General features: G+C 39.1%; 1 pseudogene; it reads left to right on the top strand.

The window, feature by feature from the left end:
- Positions 1-1,216: 1,216 nt before the first annotated feature.
- LOC147432858 (chlorophyll a-b binding protein CP24 10A, chloroplastic pseudogene) lies at positions 1,217-4,372 on the top strand (annotated as a pseudogene).
- Positions 4,373-19,980: the final 15,608 nt, after the last annotated feature.

Here is a 19,980-nt window from a genome sequence, read left to right as displayed (position 1 = left end):
TTTACCTCTTTATCATGGCCGGGAAAGTTTGGCTCAAGAAGAGGAGTTTTTGCTATAACAGGAATCATTCCGAAGGACATTGAGAAGCCTAAGAAGTATGTTTTTGTGCGTAGAGCATACAGGTAAAAATTGATTGGTGATGTCCTCTACATGAAAGGGGCTGATCTCGTGTTGAAACGTGTACCTTGGCGGGAGTAGCTTTATAGAGTGTTGGAAGAGAATCATGAAGGCGCATGTGGCGGACATTTTGCTCTAAAGATCACCTTGCATAAGATCTTGCAAGAGGGGTATGTATGGACTAGTTTGCACAAGGATGTTCACCATTGGTGTAGGTCTTGCAATAGGTGTCAAGCATTTGGGAAGAGAGTGTTGAAGCCAGAGCTACGAAAAACCATTATGGCGTTTGATGTATTTGAAAAGTGGGGGATTGATGCAATAGGACCGTTACCTATCACAAGCAGGGGCAAAAGCTATATTTTGACTGCAGTCGACTATGTCTCTAGATGGGCAGAGGCTATAGCAGTAAAACAAATCACTGCAAAGGATGTGGCAAAATTTGTGTATGATGAAATATATTGCAAGTTTGGGGTGCCATTGGAGCTACTTTCAGATAAGGGGCCAGCCAGGCTTTAGAGCTAAACTGCTAGACTTTTTATGCGCAAAGATGAAGATTAGGCACTGGCATACCACTCCTTATTACCCGTAGTGTAATGGCTTGAATGAAAGATTCAATGGTGAGTTGGTACAAATTCTTTCAAAAGTGACAGAGCACCAAGGAAAGAATTGGGATTTGGAATTGCCTAGTGTATTATGGGCTTACCGTACTTCGGTGAAGACAGGTACAGGGTTTACTCCATTTCATCTGGTGTATGGAAAGGAAACACTATTTCCGGTGGAGGTAGAGTTGCCTGCAGTAAAGATGCTAGAAAATTTGCTTGGGCCGCCTAGTGGTGCGTTCAAAGAGAGTCTCTTACAGTTTATAGGAGGTTCGGCTGGATAGGATGAGTGCATTGGAACATTATGGGCAGATGCAAGATAGGGCTGTGGCAAAGATAAATGAAAAGGTGGTTACGTGGGGCCCACATGTGTACAGGTAGGACAGGGTGTACATAGTGCATCGATTTTTACTATTACCAGTACCAGTGTGTTTTTCTATAATAATGAGGAGTTGATAGTGCATAAAACTTCTCAAGGAAGCTATTCGCGGGCTAACGAAATGAGGTAAGCAGGTGCGTCATATGGCATCTAGTGGTGTCAGGAGGTCGAATGGGGTCAATACTTGCACGTGGATAAGTACGGACACAACATGGGTGTTTCCTTGTGATAATTATGCAGAAAGGTCATCATGAGGACCATCTTTTGGGGCCACTTCGTGTGGTGGCAGGATGCATTATGGGAAAAAGCTGAGTGCCAGGTGTGCGGATGGATGCAAAAAGGTGACAACTATGCACTGCAAGGTCAGTTTTTGGCATGCTCGGGGTCCGTTTGAGGTCATCTAAAAGACCAAGGGTGCCCAGCTAATAAAGATAAGTGTGGAAACTGAAAAACAGAGATAAGATCATAAAAAACATGGAGAGAAGAGGAGGAACAGCCACAACTGTGTTTTTGCTCATTTTGGAGCCTGTTTTGGCCGTAAACTGCTCATCCGAGGTCGGATTTGAGAACTTTGACATTGTAGACTGGGTTTTTGGGCCATTCTAGATGCGATGGCGCTATCCATTTTGCTAAATTTTTTATTATCTATTGTTTTGACTGTGTAAGTTTCTCCTATGAGCGAAGCCTCTGCTCCAGTTTGTGATTGTATCTGGTATATTTTACCCATATTGTGTGAGCTATTTGCCCCATTGGTGTTGGCCCAAGCTCAATTGTATCTAAACATAAGAAATTCTCCTCTTTTGAGCTAAGTTTCTTTTTTTTTTTGTGTGTGTGTGTGTTTCTCTATGTGGAGTGGGTAAACCAACTGTCTCGCTCCTCTCGCTCCATCGGTGTGTTCCCTGTCTCCGCCAGGTGGATTGTGTAAGCCAAGTGGTGCCCCATAGAGTGTGTGTATCATCCCAAGAGTGTGTGTCGAGTCATTATAGAGGCGTTCTGTGTGTTTCCATCCCGCTCACAGTGGGAAGCCATCAATAGGATGCACAAGGTATGTAACCAAGAGTGCCACAAACATTAGGGCATAGGCAATGCCAAGGTCAATTGTGGTTCCATCACTGGTTGGGGAAGGAGCGCGGAAGCCATTGATGGCTAGCCATGCGGCATTGCATTCTGCATAAGAAAAAGGAGAAAGACAAATAAGAGGAAGGAGAGCTTGGAGTACGCCATAGTCAGGTCACTCCAAGTTTCCTATGCAGAAGCCTGTCTCTCTCTCTCTCTCTCTCTCTCTCTCTATCTTGGTCTTGAGGTTTCATCCAATCATAAACGGAACGATTGTGCAATGCGTAGCTTGGAAGCTGGAAAGAGGGCTTATTATGCATTTGAGAACATGTGCAATGCTGGAGAGATCAAGTGTTGGGCTCTCAAAAAGTACCTCTTTGACACATTGGTGACACCGGTGCTTCTTTATGGAGTGAAGGTGTGGGGTGGAAGCATTGGGAAGTCTACTTGGAAAGAGTTTGAGAATGTCCAAAAGCGTTTTCTCACCAACTTTCTCCAAGTCAAGACACAAACACCCTACATGATCTTACTTCTTGAGTCCTGATCGCTTCTTATTGAGGTCTTGGGCATGCAAAGGGTTGTGGAGTACATGCGTAAGACACAACGTAGCCCTTTCCATCGACTTCCTAGAATTGCATATGAAGCAAGTCAAAAGGTTCAAAAGACATGCAAGAGAAAAATACTAAGTTCGGGGTGGATGCTTGACATCAAGAATTGGTTTGGAAGATGGGATGCATGTCACTTGGTCAAGGATGCGTCGATTGACTCCCAAGGCCTTCTTACAACGCCAATGTATCATGGCTTGGGAGAAATCCGGAGGTTCTCACTTTAGCCATTACACCACACACGTTGCCCCAAATTACAAATCTCTCTTCTTCTCCGAAAGAGGTAACCGAACCCATCCCTACATCCTTGAGCCCATCCGGTTGAGCGCGATCCGCACCATTGCCTCCATTCGTCTTAGCTCCCACTCTCTACGCTGCGAGATAGGACATTGGGGCACTGGCGAGGAGTGTCATTGACTTTGCACCTTATGCCCTCGTCAAGTGCAAGAGAGTGAGTACCACACACTACTTGAGTGCTCAGATTTTGACCACATTAGGTCCTCTTTTCTCCATATATTCAACCATGATCTCTCCCTACATACCTTCCTCTCCCAACCACGATATGGACTCTCTATTGCGACGCTCATTTGAGCCATTTTTGAGCATCGAGAGTCACTTATGACCTACACTCACACCACGTGACATGTTTAAGTTGGTCCCATAGGTCATATTTGACCTCCGAGGATGATAATAGAACTATCTATCTATCTATCTATCTCTCTCTCTTACTAACAACCCCCATGCCCATGCAGCGAGAGGCATAGAATGCGTAGAAAGAGAGACTAGTCACTGGTAAGAGCTAAATTCTCTCTCGCTCAAACGCACACGTGCAGACAGAATCACAAATCGAGAGAAGCAGAGAACACGTAGAAAGAGAGACTAGTCACTGGTAAGAGCTAAATTCTCTCTCGCTCAAACTCGCACGCGCACACAAAATCACAAATCGAGAGAGAGAGAGAGAGAGAGAGAGAGAGAGAGAGAGAGAGAGAGAGAGAGAGAGAGAGAGAGAGAGAGAGAGAGAGAGAGAGAGAGAGAGAGAGAGAGAGAGAGAGAGGAGTTTGCTCGTAGGTGAAAGAGTGAGGAAAGGTAGTTGGCAAGATTGCTTTTGTGTGTAAATATTGTGGCCATTGTATTAAGCTCTTCATCCATCTCGTCTTTGCATAGTGTCACCCTATGCTCGTCCTCTTCATCAACATCCTTTTCCTTGAAGTTCTAACCCTCCCTCTCCTTCACCCCCTCCAGTGGTTTTTGCCTTATTTGCATGGTCACCGAGAAGGCCTCTGCCTGATCCTCCGGAAAGATGTCGTGGCTTTTTGAGATTAGGGGAGGTGGCAACCTTGTCGATCTTGAATGGCTTGATGGATTTATTTTCAATGACTATGGATTTAATCTCCTACAACTTGGAAAGGATATAACTACCAACAAAGGTGAAAATATTTGTGGGGCAAGTATGGAGCGTAGTCCCCTAGTTCCAAGTTGGAGCTCAACCTTGAGTAGTTGCTCCATTCTCTTTTGGAAAGATGTTTGGTACTCAACTATTGTTGATGTGATGGTTTGAGAGCACAAGATGGGTTGATTTTTTTGACACCGGTACCCAATCTTTGCTCGGGTATTAGTTTGCTAAAAAAATCTCGCTCGAGCTATGGTAAGACTCATTTTTTGTGTTCTTTAAATTAAACTATGCACTCAAGACTATTTTGCTAAGTTGCACTAAAACAAGATGAAAGCATGCACGTCAAAGGATGCATGATGGTCAACAAGAGGCAGGATGAGAGGGTTGATGATGCAAGAACTTCTCCTACTTTTTGGGCACCAATATGAACACCATATGTTGTTGTAAATGGATCTTTCTACTAATTGAAATGTTTACTCTAATATGTGGAGTGAAATGAAAGGAAAAACCTTTCATGATGGGCCATTATCCATGGTTTATGCATGACCTAATTCTTAAAACAAAACAAAAATATAGACGTCAAACTAAGGTCGTACCTAATGAGAGGCCAAATAAAAGGTTTACCGAAGCTTTTATCTCGGCCAACCTAAGAGGGCCTAAAATTCTACAAATTACACGTTGAAATTGCAAATAGTACTAGCAAATATTTATACCTTTTGCCTTGCAATGGGAATGAAAGGATCATACAAATTCTTGTGATTCATGCAAACTAATTGACTATGTTAAAGGTTGAACCTACACAAAAACATACACAATCCATCCTCCATGGGAGCACAAAAATTGAGGCAATCCGGGGCGGGCAACAAGAGAGGCAACCTATAAACACCCCTCAAGGCTCCCGTGCTGCTCAATTGGGGTTGGGGCTACCACAAACAAGCAAAACAATAGCAAACACATAGCCACAACAACAAGTGAAGGGGAACCACCTAGTTATAGAGAGAACTAGAATGCAACAAATTAGTAGAATCCCTGAGCAAGAAAGCGAGAAGGAAGGGTATACTATCACTAATATCAATGATACATATACACACATCAACCATAGAGAGACAGATAGACAGAGAGAGAGAGAGAGAGAGAGAGAGAGAGTTTTGTGCAAGAATTTATCTTCATGTTAATGATTGATGCGGGTGTATAAACATCTTGGAGAAGAGTCAAGAGACACAATTAAGTTTGACGTTGTTGAAATCTACACATTATCTTAGGGTTATGGAAACCCTCTCACCATACAACCCTCTTATAATGTTTTCCCAAGCAACAAAAACAAACACAAAATCTCTTGAGTCACATATAAGAAAATACTATGAAAGAATCTCAAAATGAAAAAGCGTCACCTTACACCAAATGAGATGAGGTTGGCAAGCCTGAGTTGGAGAGACTCAAGAGAGTTTTGAACCATGGTTGCACCCAACTTAGTGATTCAATTGATGTGCAAAAGTAGGTACAACTTTGATTGGAAGTGATGAATCACTCACTCCGTTGCAATGCTACAACTAGCTCAAAGAAGATTTCCTATACACCACAAGTATGGTGTATAGAGAGATCACTCTCTCCCTACAACTAAGATGGAGAATGGTATTCTTAAAGTAGTGAGAAATAGTGTAGAGATCATGCCATTTGCAACAGGAGAAGGGCTCTATTTTTAGGTGAGGAGAGCCCTTATTAGGATTATATCTTGATCAACATTTACATAGAAAACCATGTTTCTGAAATTGTTTACATATTCTTATGAGAGTGGGCTCTCTTGTCTCTTGAGTCACATGGATGTGGGTTGAAGACGAGAGAATTTTTGAGGTGAAATAGAGAAGATTCTAGAGAGGTGAAATAGAGAAGATTTTTGCGTAAGGTAACCTCAATAAATAGAGAATATTAATGTGTCAGGTTTGCTCAATAGATTCTTGATTTATTGAGGGGAAATAGAGAAGATCTTTGTGTGAGGTTTCCTACTCCAAGGTAAAGTAGAGTGCGTACAATTTACAAGAAAGGGTTAGCAGTTAATATTAGCAATCACTAGAAAATGCTAGTAATATAATTACAATGGGTACAATTACTTGAAGGATGAGAAAAGAGGGGTGAATGAGGTGGGTGTACCCTCGAGATGGTTAATCCTTATCTTGGACTCACTCGTGTGTAGATTGTCAAGCGTGATCGCGTCGATTTTCTTCATCTTCTTTTCTTCATGCCACCACCATAGTTGAACACCTCCAAGAATATGAGGGTTATTTGTTGATAAAAAACCCCCATTTTGCAGAGCTGTAAGCATGGTTAGGTTATTGAATTTTTAAAAGATGAAATAAAATTGTAATATGCGAGTAATAAAGAGGGATATGGAGATAATGTATGTAGGTAGACCTTCAAGATAAAGATATGGGTGTGAGAGGAGAGGGTAATGGTGAGGAGGATGAGAGAAACCATGGAAGTGAAGGTTTGAATGAGGGATGGAGAGAAATGAGTGTGTGTGTGTGTGTGGAAGTGGGAAGGGAAGTATGAAAAGAAGTGAGAGAAGACTATGCTAGCTTGTGAGAAAAGGTGGACAAACTGGGGTCCACCATAAAATTCATATCTCACCGATGGTAGCTCTAGAAATCATGAAAAACTTTGAGGTGATTACTCAGCTTGTGGGCTATATTTTGTTTGTTGGTCACTTCTTCAAATTCCGAGTGGAGATAGGCGCCAAAAATCTCACCCAAAATCCTGTTTTTTATGTTTGCAAAGGTCTTTATTGCCTCCCTCCTTTGTTGAATTTGCATAATGCATCCAAGAGTGAGCCCCTCCTTTTTCATATCATATCATGATACAAAGCATCCAAGTTATCTTTACACATGCATGGAGGAGGATTATTGGTGAATAAAGAAACATATACATGGTGGGACTAGTGTATGGACTATTCATGGATTTTAGCTCAATGAGCACATTGTGCTAGAATAATGAGTACATAATGAGAAAATATGGAAGAATTATGGATATGAAAAAAGATATTGGAGTCATATGATATGGTCCCTCTTTTGTATTCTTTTGGGTGAAAGAGAAAAAAGTATGCAAGTAAATCAAAATCATATATTAAAAGTGATTAAGGGAGTAGAAGCTAGTTTTTTTGTTTTCACAAGGGTGAGGATAAAAATGTGGAGGTGATTTGTATAAAAGAAAACAATATTTATGAGATTGAAGAATGTACACATTGGAAAAAATATATACTTATGGTGCAAGAGGATAAAAGAAGGCATACATAGGTCTAATAAAACACACACCTAGCTATAAATATTTAAATAAAATACCAAAATAATTATAATAAAAAATTTCTATATTTAGGCCCTATATACAATGAAATATTTACACACTAAAAGGCCATAAAAAATTTAAAATTTTTATTTTTGTCTCACTAGCCCTGTGACTAGCTAATTGAGGGTTTTTAACACTAGGTTGGTAACCTAACAGGACATAAAAGTGTCCTTTCAGGGTTTTGAAAAAAACCTCCAAAACCATAGTAGATCCACTCATTTTGTGAAATCCTTTCATGAGGTTATAGTTCAAGGCCTACTACACATGGAAAAAATAAGAAACTTGTAAAATTTCTCATCTTTGGTCACACCAAGCCTCCAAAGTTGATGGAGCAGTACATTTTCATCAAAACAGTCATTTCTTATGTTTTGTTGCATAAAAATAAGATTAGGGATTTTTGTAGGACTTGAGATAAATTCCCTAGTTAACTTCAATGGGTTGGTGATCAGAATACATGAGTGCTTCTCACTCACTATTTTTTGTTTTGCCAAAAGAAATAGGTACAAAAGTTGAATTTTTACCAATCTGCAAACCTATCATCAAAGTTTCTATAGACACGCTCAATACAAATAATATATGCATGTTTTCTTAGTTCCCTGTTGTCCTTTAGGTTCATAAGGATCCATGGAGCATCTCAAAAGAATAATACATCTCTTACCAAGGGGAATCTTGGGGACAAAGATGAAGTGCTAAAGACAACAAACATGAAAAAACTGGGTTCAACATTATGAGTTGTAGAATCCCATAGAAACTATTCAATATCTAGCCAAATTTGATCCTTATGACTAGATATGGTTACTACCTACAAAATGCATATAGTTGTCACAAGAAGCTAGAAATATTGAAAAAGCTATACGTGATATACTAGAATGTTTCGTTTTCTTCTATAATTGAAAAAATCAACCATCGTTGTGTACTATGCAAAATAGGGTATTAGGTGCCCCAAAACTCAGGGAATATTAGATTTATGTTACAATATGCGACATAGAAAATCAAAACTGCATTTGGATATCATGAAAGCCACCAAAAAAATCATAGAAGAGCTAAAACTGGCTAAAAAACAGTTTTTGTAATTTGGTCATAACTTACAACTTTAACATTTATTTATCCCTAGAAGCATCTAGACATGTTGAGGACTACTAAAGATAGTTCTCTAGCATTATAGACCTCACAAACATGAATTCTAGAGTGGTATAGTTGCAAAAAGTTGAAAAAAGCCAAAAACAGGACCCATTCTTTCACACAGTTTAGGTTGTGAAATGTTGTGCAAGGACGAGGTTAAAGATGGAATTGATATTCCAAAAAAATGTCAAGTTTTTTTCAGCTCATGAGACAACTTTCTAGATAGATAGAACCTCAGAATCCATTTTAAAACTTTTGATATAATTCAAGGAAAATGGTCACTTAACAGGACATAAAAGTGTCCCATTACCAACCTAGTGTTAAGGAGATATGGTGAAAGTCCCGTAGCTCACACATGCCTATGTACAGTGAAAGGGTGAGGATAACCACAGTTTTGAGTGATTTTGATAGGGTGAGGTAGATCACTATGGCAATTTTGAATAGCCAAAAAACGACTATGAGTGGCTCTCCTTTGTAGGGCTTAAGTAGGCTCACATGAAAAGCATTGTGTATGAGACAATGGTTGGGAAACTTGAGTTGATAAGCCATGTCATTGATTGGATTCAAGATTTGAAAAGGACCATAGGATATTAATACTTTTGATGGCCTGTAGGATTTTTTCCCATCGTTTGCCTCAATCGAAACTTGGGAGACTTAAGTAAGACCCAATCATTTCCTTTGAACGTTAAGGCCCTTCTATGCTTGTGAGCAGCATCTTTTTGCCTTTGCTGAGAGATATACATAGCCTTCTTAAACTTTTGAAAACATCCTTGTAGGTCACGCGTATACTCATTAGCAGCGAAGAGCTTCCCATGTACTTTAAGTAGCAAGGGATTTTTAGGTCTTCCCTCTATGATCTCAAAGGTGCTTTTCCCATAGAAGTATGGACAATATTATTGTATGCATACTCTACAAGGGGTAAATACTACTCCCATTGTGAGCATTAATCTAGTTTTGTAACATAAGTCTTTAGTATATCAAGTATTGTAAGATTGGCTATCTCACTTTGGTCATCCACTTCTGTGTGATAAGCCAAAGAGAAATTCAATCTTGTACCTAGATTTTCAAAGAGACCTTTCCAAAAATTATTAGTCATCCTAGAATCACTATCCATGGTGTTTAAAAATCTGAGATATGAAGCTGGTTACCATTTGGTGTGCCTTAATAGTATTTTTGACAAGAATAAAGTGTGCTTGCTTTCTAAACCTATCGATTGTTGTCCATATTCCCGTATTCCCATGGATAGACATGGGTAATCCAAAGATAAAATCCATGGATATACTCTCCCATGGTGAATTAGGGATTGGCAATGGATGGAGTAATCCAGGTTTCTTCCCTCTATCATACTTAGTCTTTTGGCATACCACACATTTTGAAACATACTCTTGTATGTCCACTTTCATGGTAGTCCAATAAAAGTACATCTCTACTCCTTGAAGAGTAGGTTGAATGCCTCTATGCCCCGCATAGGGAGGATAATGGGATTCATACATGACTTTCTCACGAAGAGAGTGGGTAATACATAGCCTATTGCCATGGATAAGACAACCATCCTGCAAGGTGAATGGTTGCTTCCGCAAATCAAGGGTTGACATTACATCTTTAAAGTCAAGGTCAGTTAGCAAACTTATTTATCATAAAAGATAGATCATTGTGAGTTTCTATAGAGACCGCATTAACTTTTGGTCCTTGTTAAAGTGCACTAGCCACTTGATTGTGCTTACCAGCAATGTGAGCAATATGAAAAAAAATTACAAAAAATGTTTTTCCCACTTCATTTGCTCGTCGGAAAGCTTGGTTTGCGTCATGAAGTACTTGTGACTTTGGTGGTGTGTTTGTAAAATAAATGAGTCCCCAATAAATAGTGCTTTTATGTGTCTAGGACTTGTAGAATAGCTAAAATCGCTTTCTCATAAATGCCCAAGACCCGTTCATCCGTATTGAGCCTTTGCCTCTCATATGCTATGGCATGCCCTTCTTGAAGCAATACTTCTCCAAGGAAATCACCACAACCATCACATTGGACCTCAAAAGGCTTTGAGAGATCCGGAAGCATGAGGATTGGTTGGGAGGTAAGATTATCTTTGAGCTTGTCAAAAGAGTTTTGTTTTGTAGCAGTCCATGAGTACTTAACGTTCTTATTTGTTAAGTCGTGCAATGGTCCTTCTATTTCATAATTTTTTTCTATGAAGCGCCTATAGTATGCACACATACCAATAAAGCTTCTTAGCTCATGTAGATTCCTTGGATTAGGTCATGCTTTTATTACCTCTAACTTCAATGGATCCATACGGATACCATCTTGAGAGATAATATGACCTAAGTATTGAATATATTGAAGAATTTTTTTATTTATTTTTTGTTGAGAAAACATTTTTTCTCCCTCAATTCTTGGAAAAACTTGGAGATGTGATTGTGTTCCTCCAAGGACTTGGAGTAGATGATGAAATCATCAACGAATGAACTTGCATTAGGGTCTAACATTTTCTCCATCAAATGATTGAATGTGGATGGTATATTGTGCAAGCCAAAAGGCATGACTAGTTATTCATAAAGACCAAACGTTGTACGAAACACGCTCTTTAGGATATCTTTATCCACTATCCTTATTTGATGATAGCCACTTTTAAGGTCAATCCTACTAAAGTAGGTAGATACTTGTACCTTATCCAAAGAGATCTTCTACCCGAAGCATGGGAAATTTGTTTCTGATAGTGATATGGTTTAGTGCTCGATATAGTCCACACACATACCATATGTACCATCTTTCTTTTGCAGTAAAAGGATTGGAGAACAAAAGAGAGAGGATCTAGGCTTCACCATCCCTTTGTCTATCAATTCTTGTACCTGCCTCATGATCTCCTTTTGTTGAGCTTGGGAAACTCTATAAGGAGGATCGTTAGGCGATGAGCTTCCTGGAAGGAGCTCAATTCAATGGTTATCATCCCCTCATTTTGGAGGTAAGTCCTTAGGGATATTTAGAAAAGTAGATAAGTGTAACTCTTCTTGATTCCTACCATTTTCATTTGATAGATGATTAGCGTCATTAGTGGATTCTTTGACAAAAATCATGTACGCAGAAAACCAAGCTTTTCATTGACTTATCAAAAGCTGATGAATTTACAAGTGGTATAATATGACCAGACTCATTAGCATCTATATACATTCTCTTTTCCGTGTAGGTGAAGTAGATTCTCCTTTCAGGGAACTTCATGTTGGCAAAAATGTGGTTGAACCATGGTGTCCCTAGGAAAGCACTCATGTTGGAGAGGAGAGATAAAAAAGTCTTCTTTGTCAACGTAGCTTTGGACATGAAGCCTTAAATTCCTAATCAAGGGAGTAAAGGAGGCTTGTGGTCCCTTGAAAGCTCCATCAACAGTGACTGTATCTCCCATATCAAAAGCTTACATGCCCAGATTGGTGGCCAACTCCTTTTATATATAGTTGTGAGTAGAGCCAGGGTCAAAGACAATAAGAGCATCATGCTCCCTCACCTTTCCCCAATCATACGAAAGGGATGAGTATCCTCTTTTGGAGCTTCAACCATGGAAGCCCTAGAGGTATCATTTCATACATTTCTCTCGGTGCAAGAACAATAGCCATGTCCTTGCTCCCAACACTTAAAACACTTATGGTCCTTATGAAAAGATTCAAGCTCTTCAGGAGAGAGTTTTTTTCTACCTTTGTAAACTCCCTTCTCCTTGTACCAGTTGTTGTTGTTGTTGGTATTTGAATTTCCTTGCAAAGAATTTTGGGCATTGGTTTTTCCCTTTGCATCACTTTTGTCTTTGTTTTCCATGGGCTTGACATTCCGTCTATCCGCTTGTTAGAAAATGGTGTGGGAAGTAACCATGGTGTGGTGGATTACTTCAAAGATAGAACCAGACCGTTGGGAGTTGACATACTCTAGTGTGTCAACTCCCCTCTTGTATTCTCTAGGAGAATAGCCATAGCTTTAGCCATAGCTTTCGTTGAAAGAGGAGAAAGGTGAAGAAGAAGGAGAAGAGGTTGACCTATTTCTTGAGCTTTTCTTTCTTTTTTTCCTCTCTTCCCTTTTGGAATGACAAGGAGAAGGACTGTGTGTTGATCGTTTCCTCTTAGGAGGAGTTGTCAATCATCTAGATCGTTGTCTTCATCGAGCCCCATCTTCATAGGAACTTAGGGATTCATTATTATTGTTCTTTGCATTCCTCTTCTTGTATGGGATAGATTTTTCTTTTGGGGGTCTCATCAAGAGGCCTCCTAATCTCTCTCTCCTCTTGGAGAGAAAGGGAAATCCCATAAGCACAAAGTTGTTGAGTAACTTTGGCTTGCAAAGCACGGTTGCCCATAGCTTGTTGCCCATAGCTTGCTACAACCTAGGGGTAACCGGATAGTTGACAAACATGGAGGGATCATCATTAGCACCTTCATGTGCAAAATCAAAGTTATCAATCTTCATTCTACTCTCTTGGTTATTGCCATCCATGCTAATTATACTAGTTGTTTACTTAGTGTATTCTTTGGGCAATTCAAAATGTTAGTTGGCACTCCTCTTAGCCTTTGAAAATCAGCAGACTCAAGTATCTAAACCCACGGCTCAAATTGGTTAATTATAGATAGTAGTGGAGTGGATATAATATTGTATAATTTTTTAGGGCTATCTCCTTTTGGACTTCTTATGGCTTAATAATGGTAAAGCACAAGCAAGTCTAAAAAGACCCCATTATTATAACCGAAGCTCCCGAGGTGTGCACCATATCCTACATAGTGGGCTCAACAAAATTGATAATAGATCCTAGTCCCACTTATCCTAATATAATTAACATAATCAACCATTATTAGGCAATGCTCTGATACCAATGTAATGGAAATAGCCTATGAACTTTGAGAATAGCGGAATTAAGATAATTGGAGTGAACATTTTTGTGAGGTTACTTTGAGAACATAGAGGATGAACTTAATTGATGGTAGAAACATAAAAATAGTACTTAATTAAATTGACATGAAAAATAATTTTGCAAGAGAGATTATTAGAGGACATGACAATAGTTGAGGACCGGATTTACTTGGAGCCGGTACCCCCTCCAAAAGGCGTTTGTGTTATAGATTCTCCCATCAAGAGAGACTTGGTACAATACAAAAGTTGTGTTCCTTGTGACCTAGGTGATGCAATGAAGATGGAAAGCTTCATGCATCATAAGAATAGCATAAAATTTGCAAGAAGCATTAACTATCCCAAGCCTCGATCCCAAGGCCTCAAACACCTTCGAAGGTGGAGAGAGCTAGTGGGGGAATGAGGGTGGGGAAGAGGAAGAAGAATCATTCATAGGAGAAAGAAATAGTTCCTCACTTATCATCACTCTTCTTGCCTAGCATAGCATAATAGCATAGTAATGAAGATGAATAAGATGGCAAGATTAAGAATTTAAGCATGACTCTTGGTTGGATTTGCATTCGATAGCCAAGAGTGTTGGTGTAGGCTCTCAACTTCTCAACAAGCTTGGATAAGGAGATGGAGCTCCTGCATTTTTCACTTCACACAACGAGAGAGAGTGTGTTTTTGTGTGGGAGAGTATATTTCCTCTCATTCTTGGTCCACCCCTCCTCTCTCTCTCTCTCTCTCTTGTATTATTTAATTATATCATTTTGACATGTGTCCTCTTTTTCAACTGAGAGAAAGAACTTAATTATTTATTTGTATGCATCAAAACTCTCATTGGACCCCTTTAAATACTATCCAATAGGATTCAAGCATAGAATGAGGGCCCAATGGGGGGATCTTGACATGTGCCTTTTATGCTTCTTAAGATATCATGTTTGAATTGAACACTTCAAGCACCTTAGTCATTTAAGCATGAAAATTGTTTATGCCTCTTGAGAGATCATGTTTGAATTTAACACTTCAAGAAACTTATTAATTTATACATGAGAAACACCTCAAGATTCAGTAAGGTTCCCACAAACACTTTAAGCACCTTAGTTAGCAAGAACGAGAAGAACCTCATGCTTGGGTAGTATTCCCACCTCAAGGTCAGCCCTAGCTTGCCTAAGGTCAAAGGACCTTTTAACACTAATTTTGGAGGTCTTTAAAGAATCTAACCCTAAGGTCTTTAAGCTCCATTAGGTACCATTTCTCTTTAACAGACCATCTCTCATTTGGACCCTAATGTTTTTAAATCTCAAAGATTTGTCACGCATAGAGTTGGGATTCTAAGCATCTGTTACAATAAAAAAAACCTAGAAAATGATGAGATTTAGACGGTTTTCCAAATCTCAACAAAAAGAAAACTCAATTGCAAGCTTCATGAACATCTTTTCAATGGGCCTTGCACCACCGATGATCACAAATACATAAATGAGATTTGGACAACTTTCCAAATCTCAACCCCTAATTAGAAAGTGACAGCCACTTAGAAATCAAGCCAAAACTTCCAAGATCGCTTTTTGATAGGGTAGTTCCAATGAGATATAATCGTCTTTTGTTGATTTTACCTTCTGATGCACCAGTTATGGTCCATTACCGAGTTTTCAAGGTTCCTCTTAAATTGAAGACCTTAAACACTAGTGTTCACATATCAATAGGAGATGTTGAAGGTTTTCCTATTCTCAACCACAAGAAATATCCCATGCTTGAACATGAGATTTGGAAGGTTGTTGTCAAAATCTGAAGGATTTATCACTCATAGATTTATTACCGTTCACATATTTAGTAAAAGCAAACACTTGGAGAACAATGAGATTTGGACATATGTATAGATCTCAATTGCAAACCAAATTTGGACAACTATCCCATATCCTAAAATCCTTAGCAGATATAGAAAAAAGATTAAGGATACCATCCAAATACTCTGGTCATTGTTATTGAAATCCTAAAATTGTTCACAAATACACAAAAAAATGTTAGTACAACCATCCAAATCTCAACACCCAATTAGAGTTGGATGGTTGAGATTTTGGACAATTTTCCTTGTTTGTGTATTTGTTAAGGATGTTAGGATGTTCAAGATAGTGACATTCATGGAAACATGACAATCAATTATACTTAGTGTAAGACCCATAACTAAAATTAACATATTTTGTAAGACCATGGGTAACCTGAATGCCTATTCACCTCTGTAATCTATTATAGGACAACCCCAAGCCATGTTTAGACTGCCCAATGGCCTTTGGCGCTTGGCCTTACATTACTCCCCCCTTGAAAAATTTCAATCCTCAAAAATAAAAGTGAGAAACTTCTTCTTAAGAACACTAATGAAGTGGCACCTTCCTAAGGTTTGTCTTTCCACTTGAATAATGCGTTTTGACAAACATGATGATGCATACATAGATCATGGTAGTTGAGTATACACTCAGGTTCGTGCGGTTGAGTAGGAGGTTCGATCAAATCAACCAAAATTTTTTGATCAATAATATTTTTGTCCTTATGTAAGTGTTTACGTACATGACTTACATGAGATACAGGATGAGTATGAAAGTCCACAGGTAATGAGAGTTTGTAGGCCATATCACCAACTTGCTTGAGTATCTTGAAAGGACCAAAATACCTCGAGCATAATTTATGTATTGGCCCAATCTTTAGACTTTAAAAATGCTCTAGCACATGCAAAAATACCTCTTCCATTTTTTTTGAAGGTAACTGGGCGACGTTTCTCATTAGCATACTTCTTATACCGATCATATGCTTGTTGAACACTTTGATGAGCCAATCTCACCATTTCAATTTGGTCATCGTAGGGAATCCTTGATGTGTTGAATCTTTTCAATCACCATCCCCACCGTAGCAGGTGACCTACGTTGAAAATTGTTCATGAGCATAAAACCAATTGTGACATGCTTAACACTTTTATAAAGAGAACTTGAGAATAGAAAGATAATGTTCCCAATTTGATTGCTTCTTGCTAACGTACACCTCCACCACTTGGTTGACTTGTTTAGTTTGACCATCCATTTCAAGATGATTTGTACTACTTATGTTGCGTTGTGTATCCAATCGTTTAAACATAGCCCTCCAAAAGTGACTGTTATACCTGGGATCACGATCACTCACAATGTTACTTGGAAACATATACACTCAGTACAGATTGTTTAGAAGTAACTTGGTTATCTCCTGAGCCTTAAGTATGGATATGGCTGAAATAAACTTGCAAAGATTAGTCAAGTGGTGTACAACCATCCATACCAAGTCATGACTTTGTACAATGGTTTGTAAACATACAATGAGATCCATAGAGATACTTGTACTGTTTCCATTGGGAATATCTAATGGATTCAAGAGATCTCCTGACTTTAGGCGCTCTCTTTTATTTAATTGACATTTTTTTCAATACAAGATATAGTCTTGCACATAGCCCTATAAACGTGGGTAGTAAAACTATCGTCTTATGATAGTATAATTCTTCTTAATGCCCCCTACACTTAAATTATTGTGACATTCATAAAGAATGTTCCTTTAAATGTTCATGTCCATCAGTACACAAACTCTCCCCTTGTAGAGTAGGTACCCATCATTCATTAGGTAGAGGATGGGTTCACGGAGGGCTTCTTTATTTGGCATGATCTTATGGAGGAAATTTGGACAAATAGGTGTAAGCCATGTGTGCAACGATGGTGGGTGTGTAAGAGGTGTGTAAGAGTGGTCAAAGGATGTACTTTTCTTTCCAAAAAGGAGGTGGATAATTTTATGATTTATGGCCTTCCATAACTCCCACGTATGATCTCCAATTTGAGCAAAGATCATAGATCTTCAATCTACGCATCGACTTCTTTCTATTGATATGCTACATGATATAGTTTTACCTACTAGATTTGTATAATCCATTTAGGGGGGGAAATTTGAACACAAATAGACTAGCCATTTTTCTTGTTTGAACTCAAAAGCTTTCATTTGCTTACTTTATTAATAATAAAGGTTTGACTTCCTTAAAGAGGCCCTCCTAGACCCCATTCTCTTCCTACTGTATGGGGGGGGGGGAACGAGTTTTGCTTTCAAGTACAATTGGCCTTTCCTAGTGTATAAGAACTGGTCCAATAGCACAATTGCTAGCATTTGTTTCTAAAAAATATGGCTTCAAAACATCCACAATCAGTAGAATAGGAGTTGTGTGCTAATGTATCCTTGATAGCATTGAAACTTTGTTGTTGAGATTCGCCTTACTGAAACATTTTCCTTGTGTCTTTTAGTTGTTTGGTAGTTGAGCAACAATATGAGCATAGTTTTTAAAAAACCTTTGATAAAAACCTACAAATCCAAAGAAAATTTGTAACTCTTTGAGGTTTTTGGGATAAATCCACCTTTAAACGCAATCCACTTTGGATTGATCCATGTGCAGCCCATCATCTAAAATAACATGACCTAAGTAGTTAATGTCATCCTAAAGAAAATGACACTTTGATTCTTTGGCATGTAAGTTATTTCCTTGTAATAATTCAAACACATGTTTTAGATGTTATGAGTCATTATACACTAGAAGCTCATGGAGAATAACGATGACAAACTTGCCTAGCTATGGGTTCACGACGTTATCCATAAGCATCGCAAAAGCTTGGGTGCATTGATTAATCCAAAGGGCATAACCAAAAACTCATAGTGTCCAAACCATCTTCAAAATACAGTCTTGGCAGTGGGTACTAGTTCTTAACAGTCTTGGCAGTGGTGAGCTCTCAAGGGTGAGTACTCAAGAATAAATCCTCAAGAATGAAGCCTCTTTGGATAAAAGGCTTTCTTATAAAGGCATGAAGCACAAGACTTCTACGATGGGATTAAGTTGAGCTTTCTAGCTAGCATATACAATTTGGAACTCTCAAATGAGCCCAAGACCTTATACAATGTGAATAGGAAATATTGTGCACATCCATAGCACATCCCTATCTTGATGCATAATTGGTATAGCATGAGTTAGCTGCTGCTAACAGCCAACTAAGGACCGCATCAGCCCACTCCATATTCATGACTTGAAAATTCAAGAATTTGTGATATCCTTGATTCCCCAGCTATACATCTTTCACTTGAGTATCCCCCACCTCGGCATCACGGCTGTTCATCATTGCTACCTTGTGACAATGGGCTCAAAGTTTGGGGTAATTTGAGCCATTTCACTACCTAAATAGCTAATGAAATGTGCAAATGACCACCATTCACTAAGTTTTCTACCTTGTGTCTTTGGATAGACCCATGCATTTGTACGTCCATATTGAAAAATTATACGTATAAAACGCTATTATACACCGAAATCTCGAATAATCACCGAATAGCCATATTTTTTACTTCCCATCAAAAGATATTTTGATCGAGAAAACTACTTATATAAAGACAGTTGCTAACTTTGATTGAAACTAGAGACTACCTACTGTTACCTTGCTAGGGTTTGAGAGACTACCCATTTGGAGAGCTACACTACATTTATCGATGGATAGAGACTATTGAGGTATAATTTTTTACTTGTTTATGTGTACTAACTTGTTTTTTTTTTTGTGTCGGACTCGTGTGGTGTAACAATTTTTCTCTCACCACCCACAAAGTTGGCTTCTAGGTTATAGGCCACTTTGTGGTGTGTAGCTATTTGGCTCACTCCAGAAGTGAGTACAATCTAGTCGCTTTTCTTGTGTTGTGCAACCACTACGCTCACTAGAGAGAAGGGTTCTAGGACAGACTTAGATTCTCACTTGTGTGGTACAGTAGTATATCTCTCACCACATAGTTGGGTGTATGCAAGATAGAGCATACCCACTTTCCGTAGTCCGCACCCAAGCGTGACCTAGGCTAGCTCGTTGAGTTACCTTTGTGCCTGAAGCAAGAACTTTCGACACATGGCATACTTCTAGAATTCGACGAGCTATTGTGGTAAGAGGCTCCATGTAACTTGTGACTGATGTGGTTATGCCACAAAGGCAACAGGTTATTTCCACGTACATACGCACGTAGCATTTCCATGTAGCTCACAACGTAACGTGGCCATGCCAACATAGGCAGGCCACGTAACTCGTCGAGTTACGTGGCAAAGCCTACTAGATTGTCACATAGGCAGGCCACATAACTCAACAACTTACATGGCTACTGTCTAGGAAGAACTCTTAACAACGACATGGGATACACTTTAGATATCCATTCACCCGTTGAATCACATGGGCACCACATAACTCAGCGATTTAGGTGATCGCCATGTAACTTGGCAAGTTACGTGAACAAGTCTTTGACCGTTTGCATGCCATGCAACGCGACCAGTTATGTGTAACTTTGTGAGGCTTGCAAAGATAATTTTACATGGACCCACATCCGTGCATGGACTGTTTCGACAAGAATCTTACTAAGCATCTAGCTCAGAGAATGTTTGGACCAAATCTCCATCACTCCTTGTCTCTATTGACAATCTTTTTTTCTCTTTTCTCTCTCTC

The sequence above is a fragment of the Adiantum capillus-veneris genome, chromosome 20 (genome assembly GCF_014529385.1).
Source record: "Adiantum capillus-veneris isolate H3 chromosome 20, ASM1452938v2, whole genome shotgun sequence".
In the NCBI taxonomy this organism is placed as follows: Eukaryota; Viridiplantae; Streptophyta; class Polypodiopsida; order Polypodiales; family Pteridaceae; genus Adiantum; species Adiantum capillus-veneris.
Note: the sequence above shows the minus strand (reverse complement) of the source record. Positions and strands in the feature narration are given on the sequence as shown.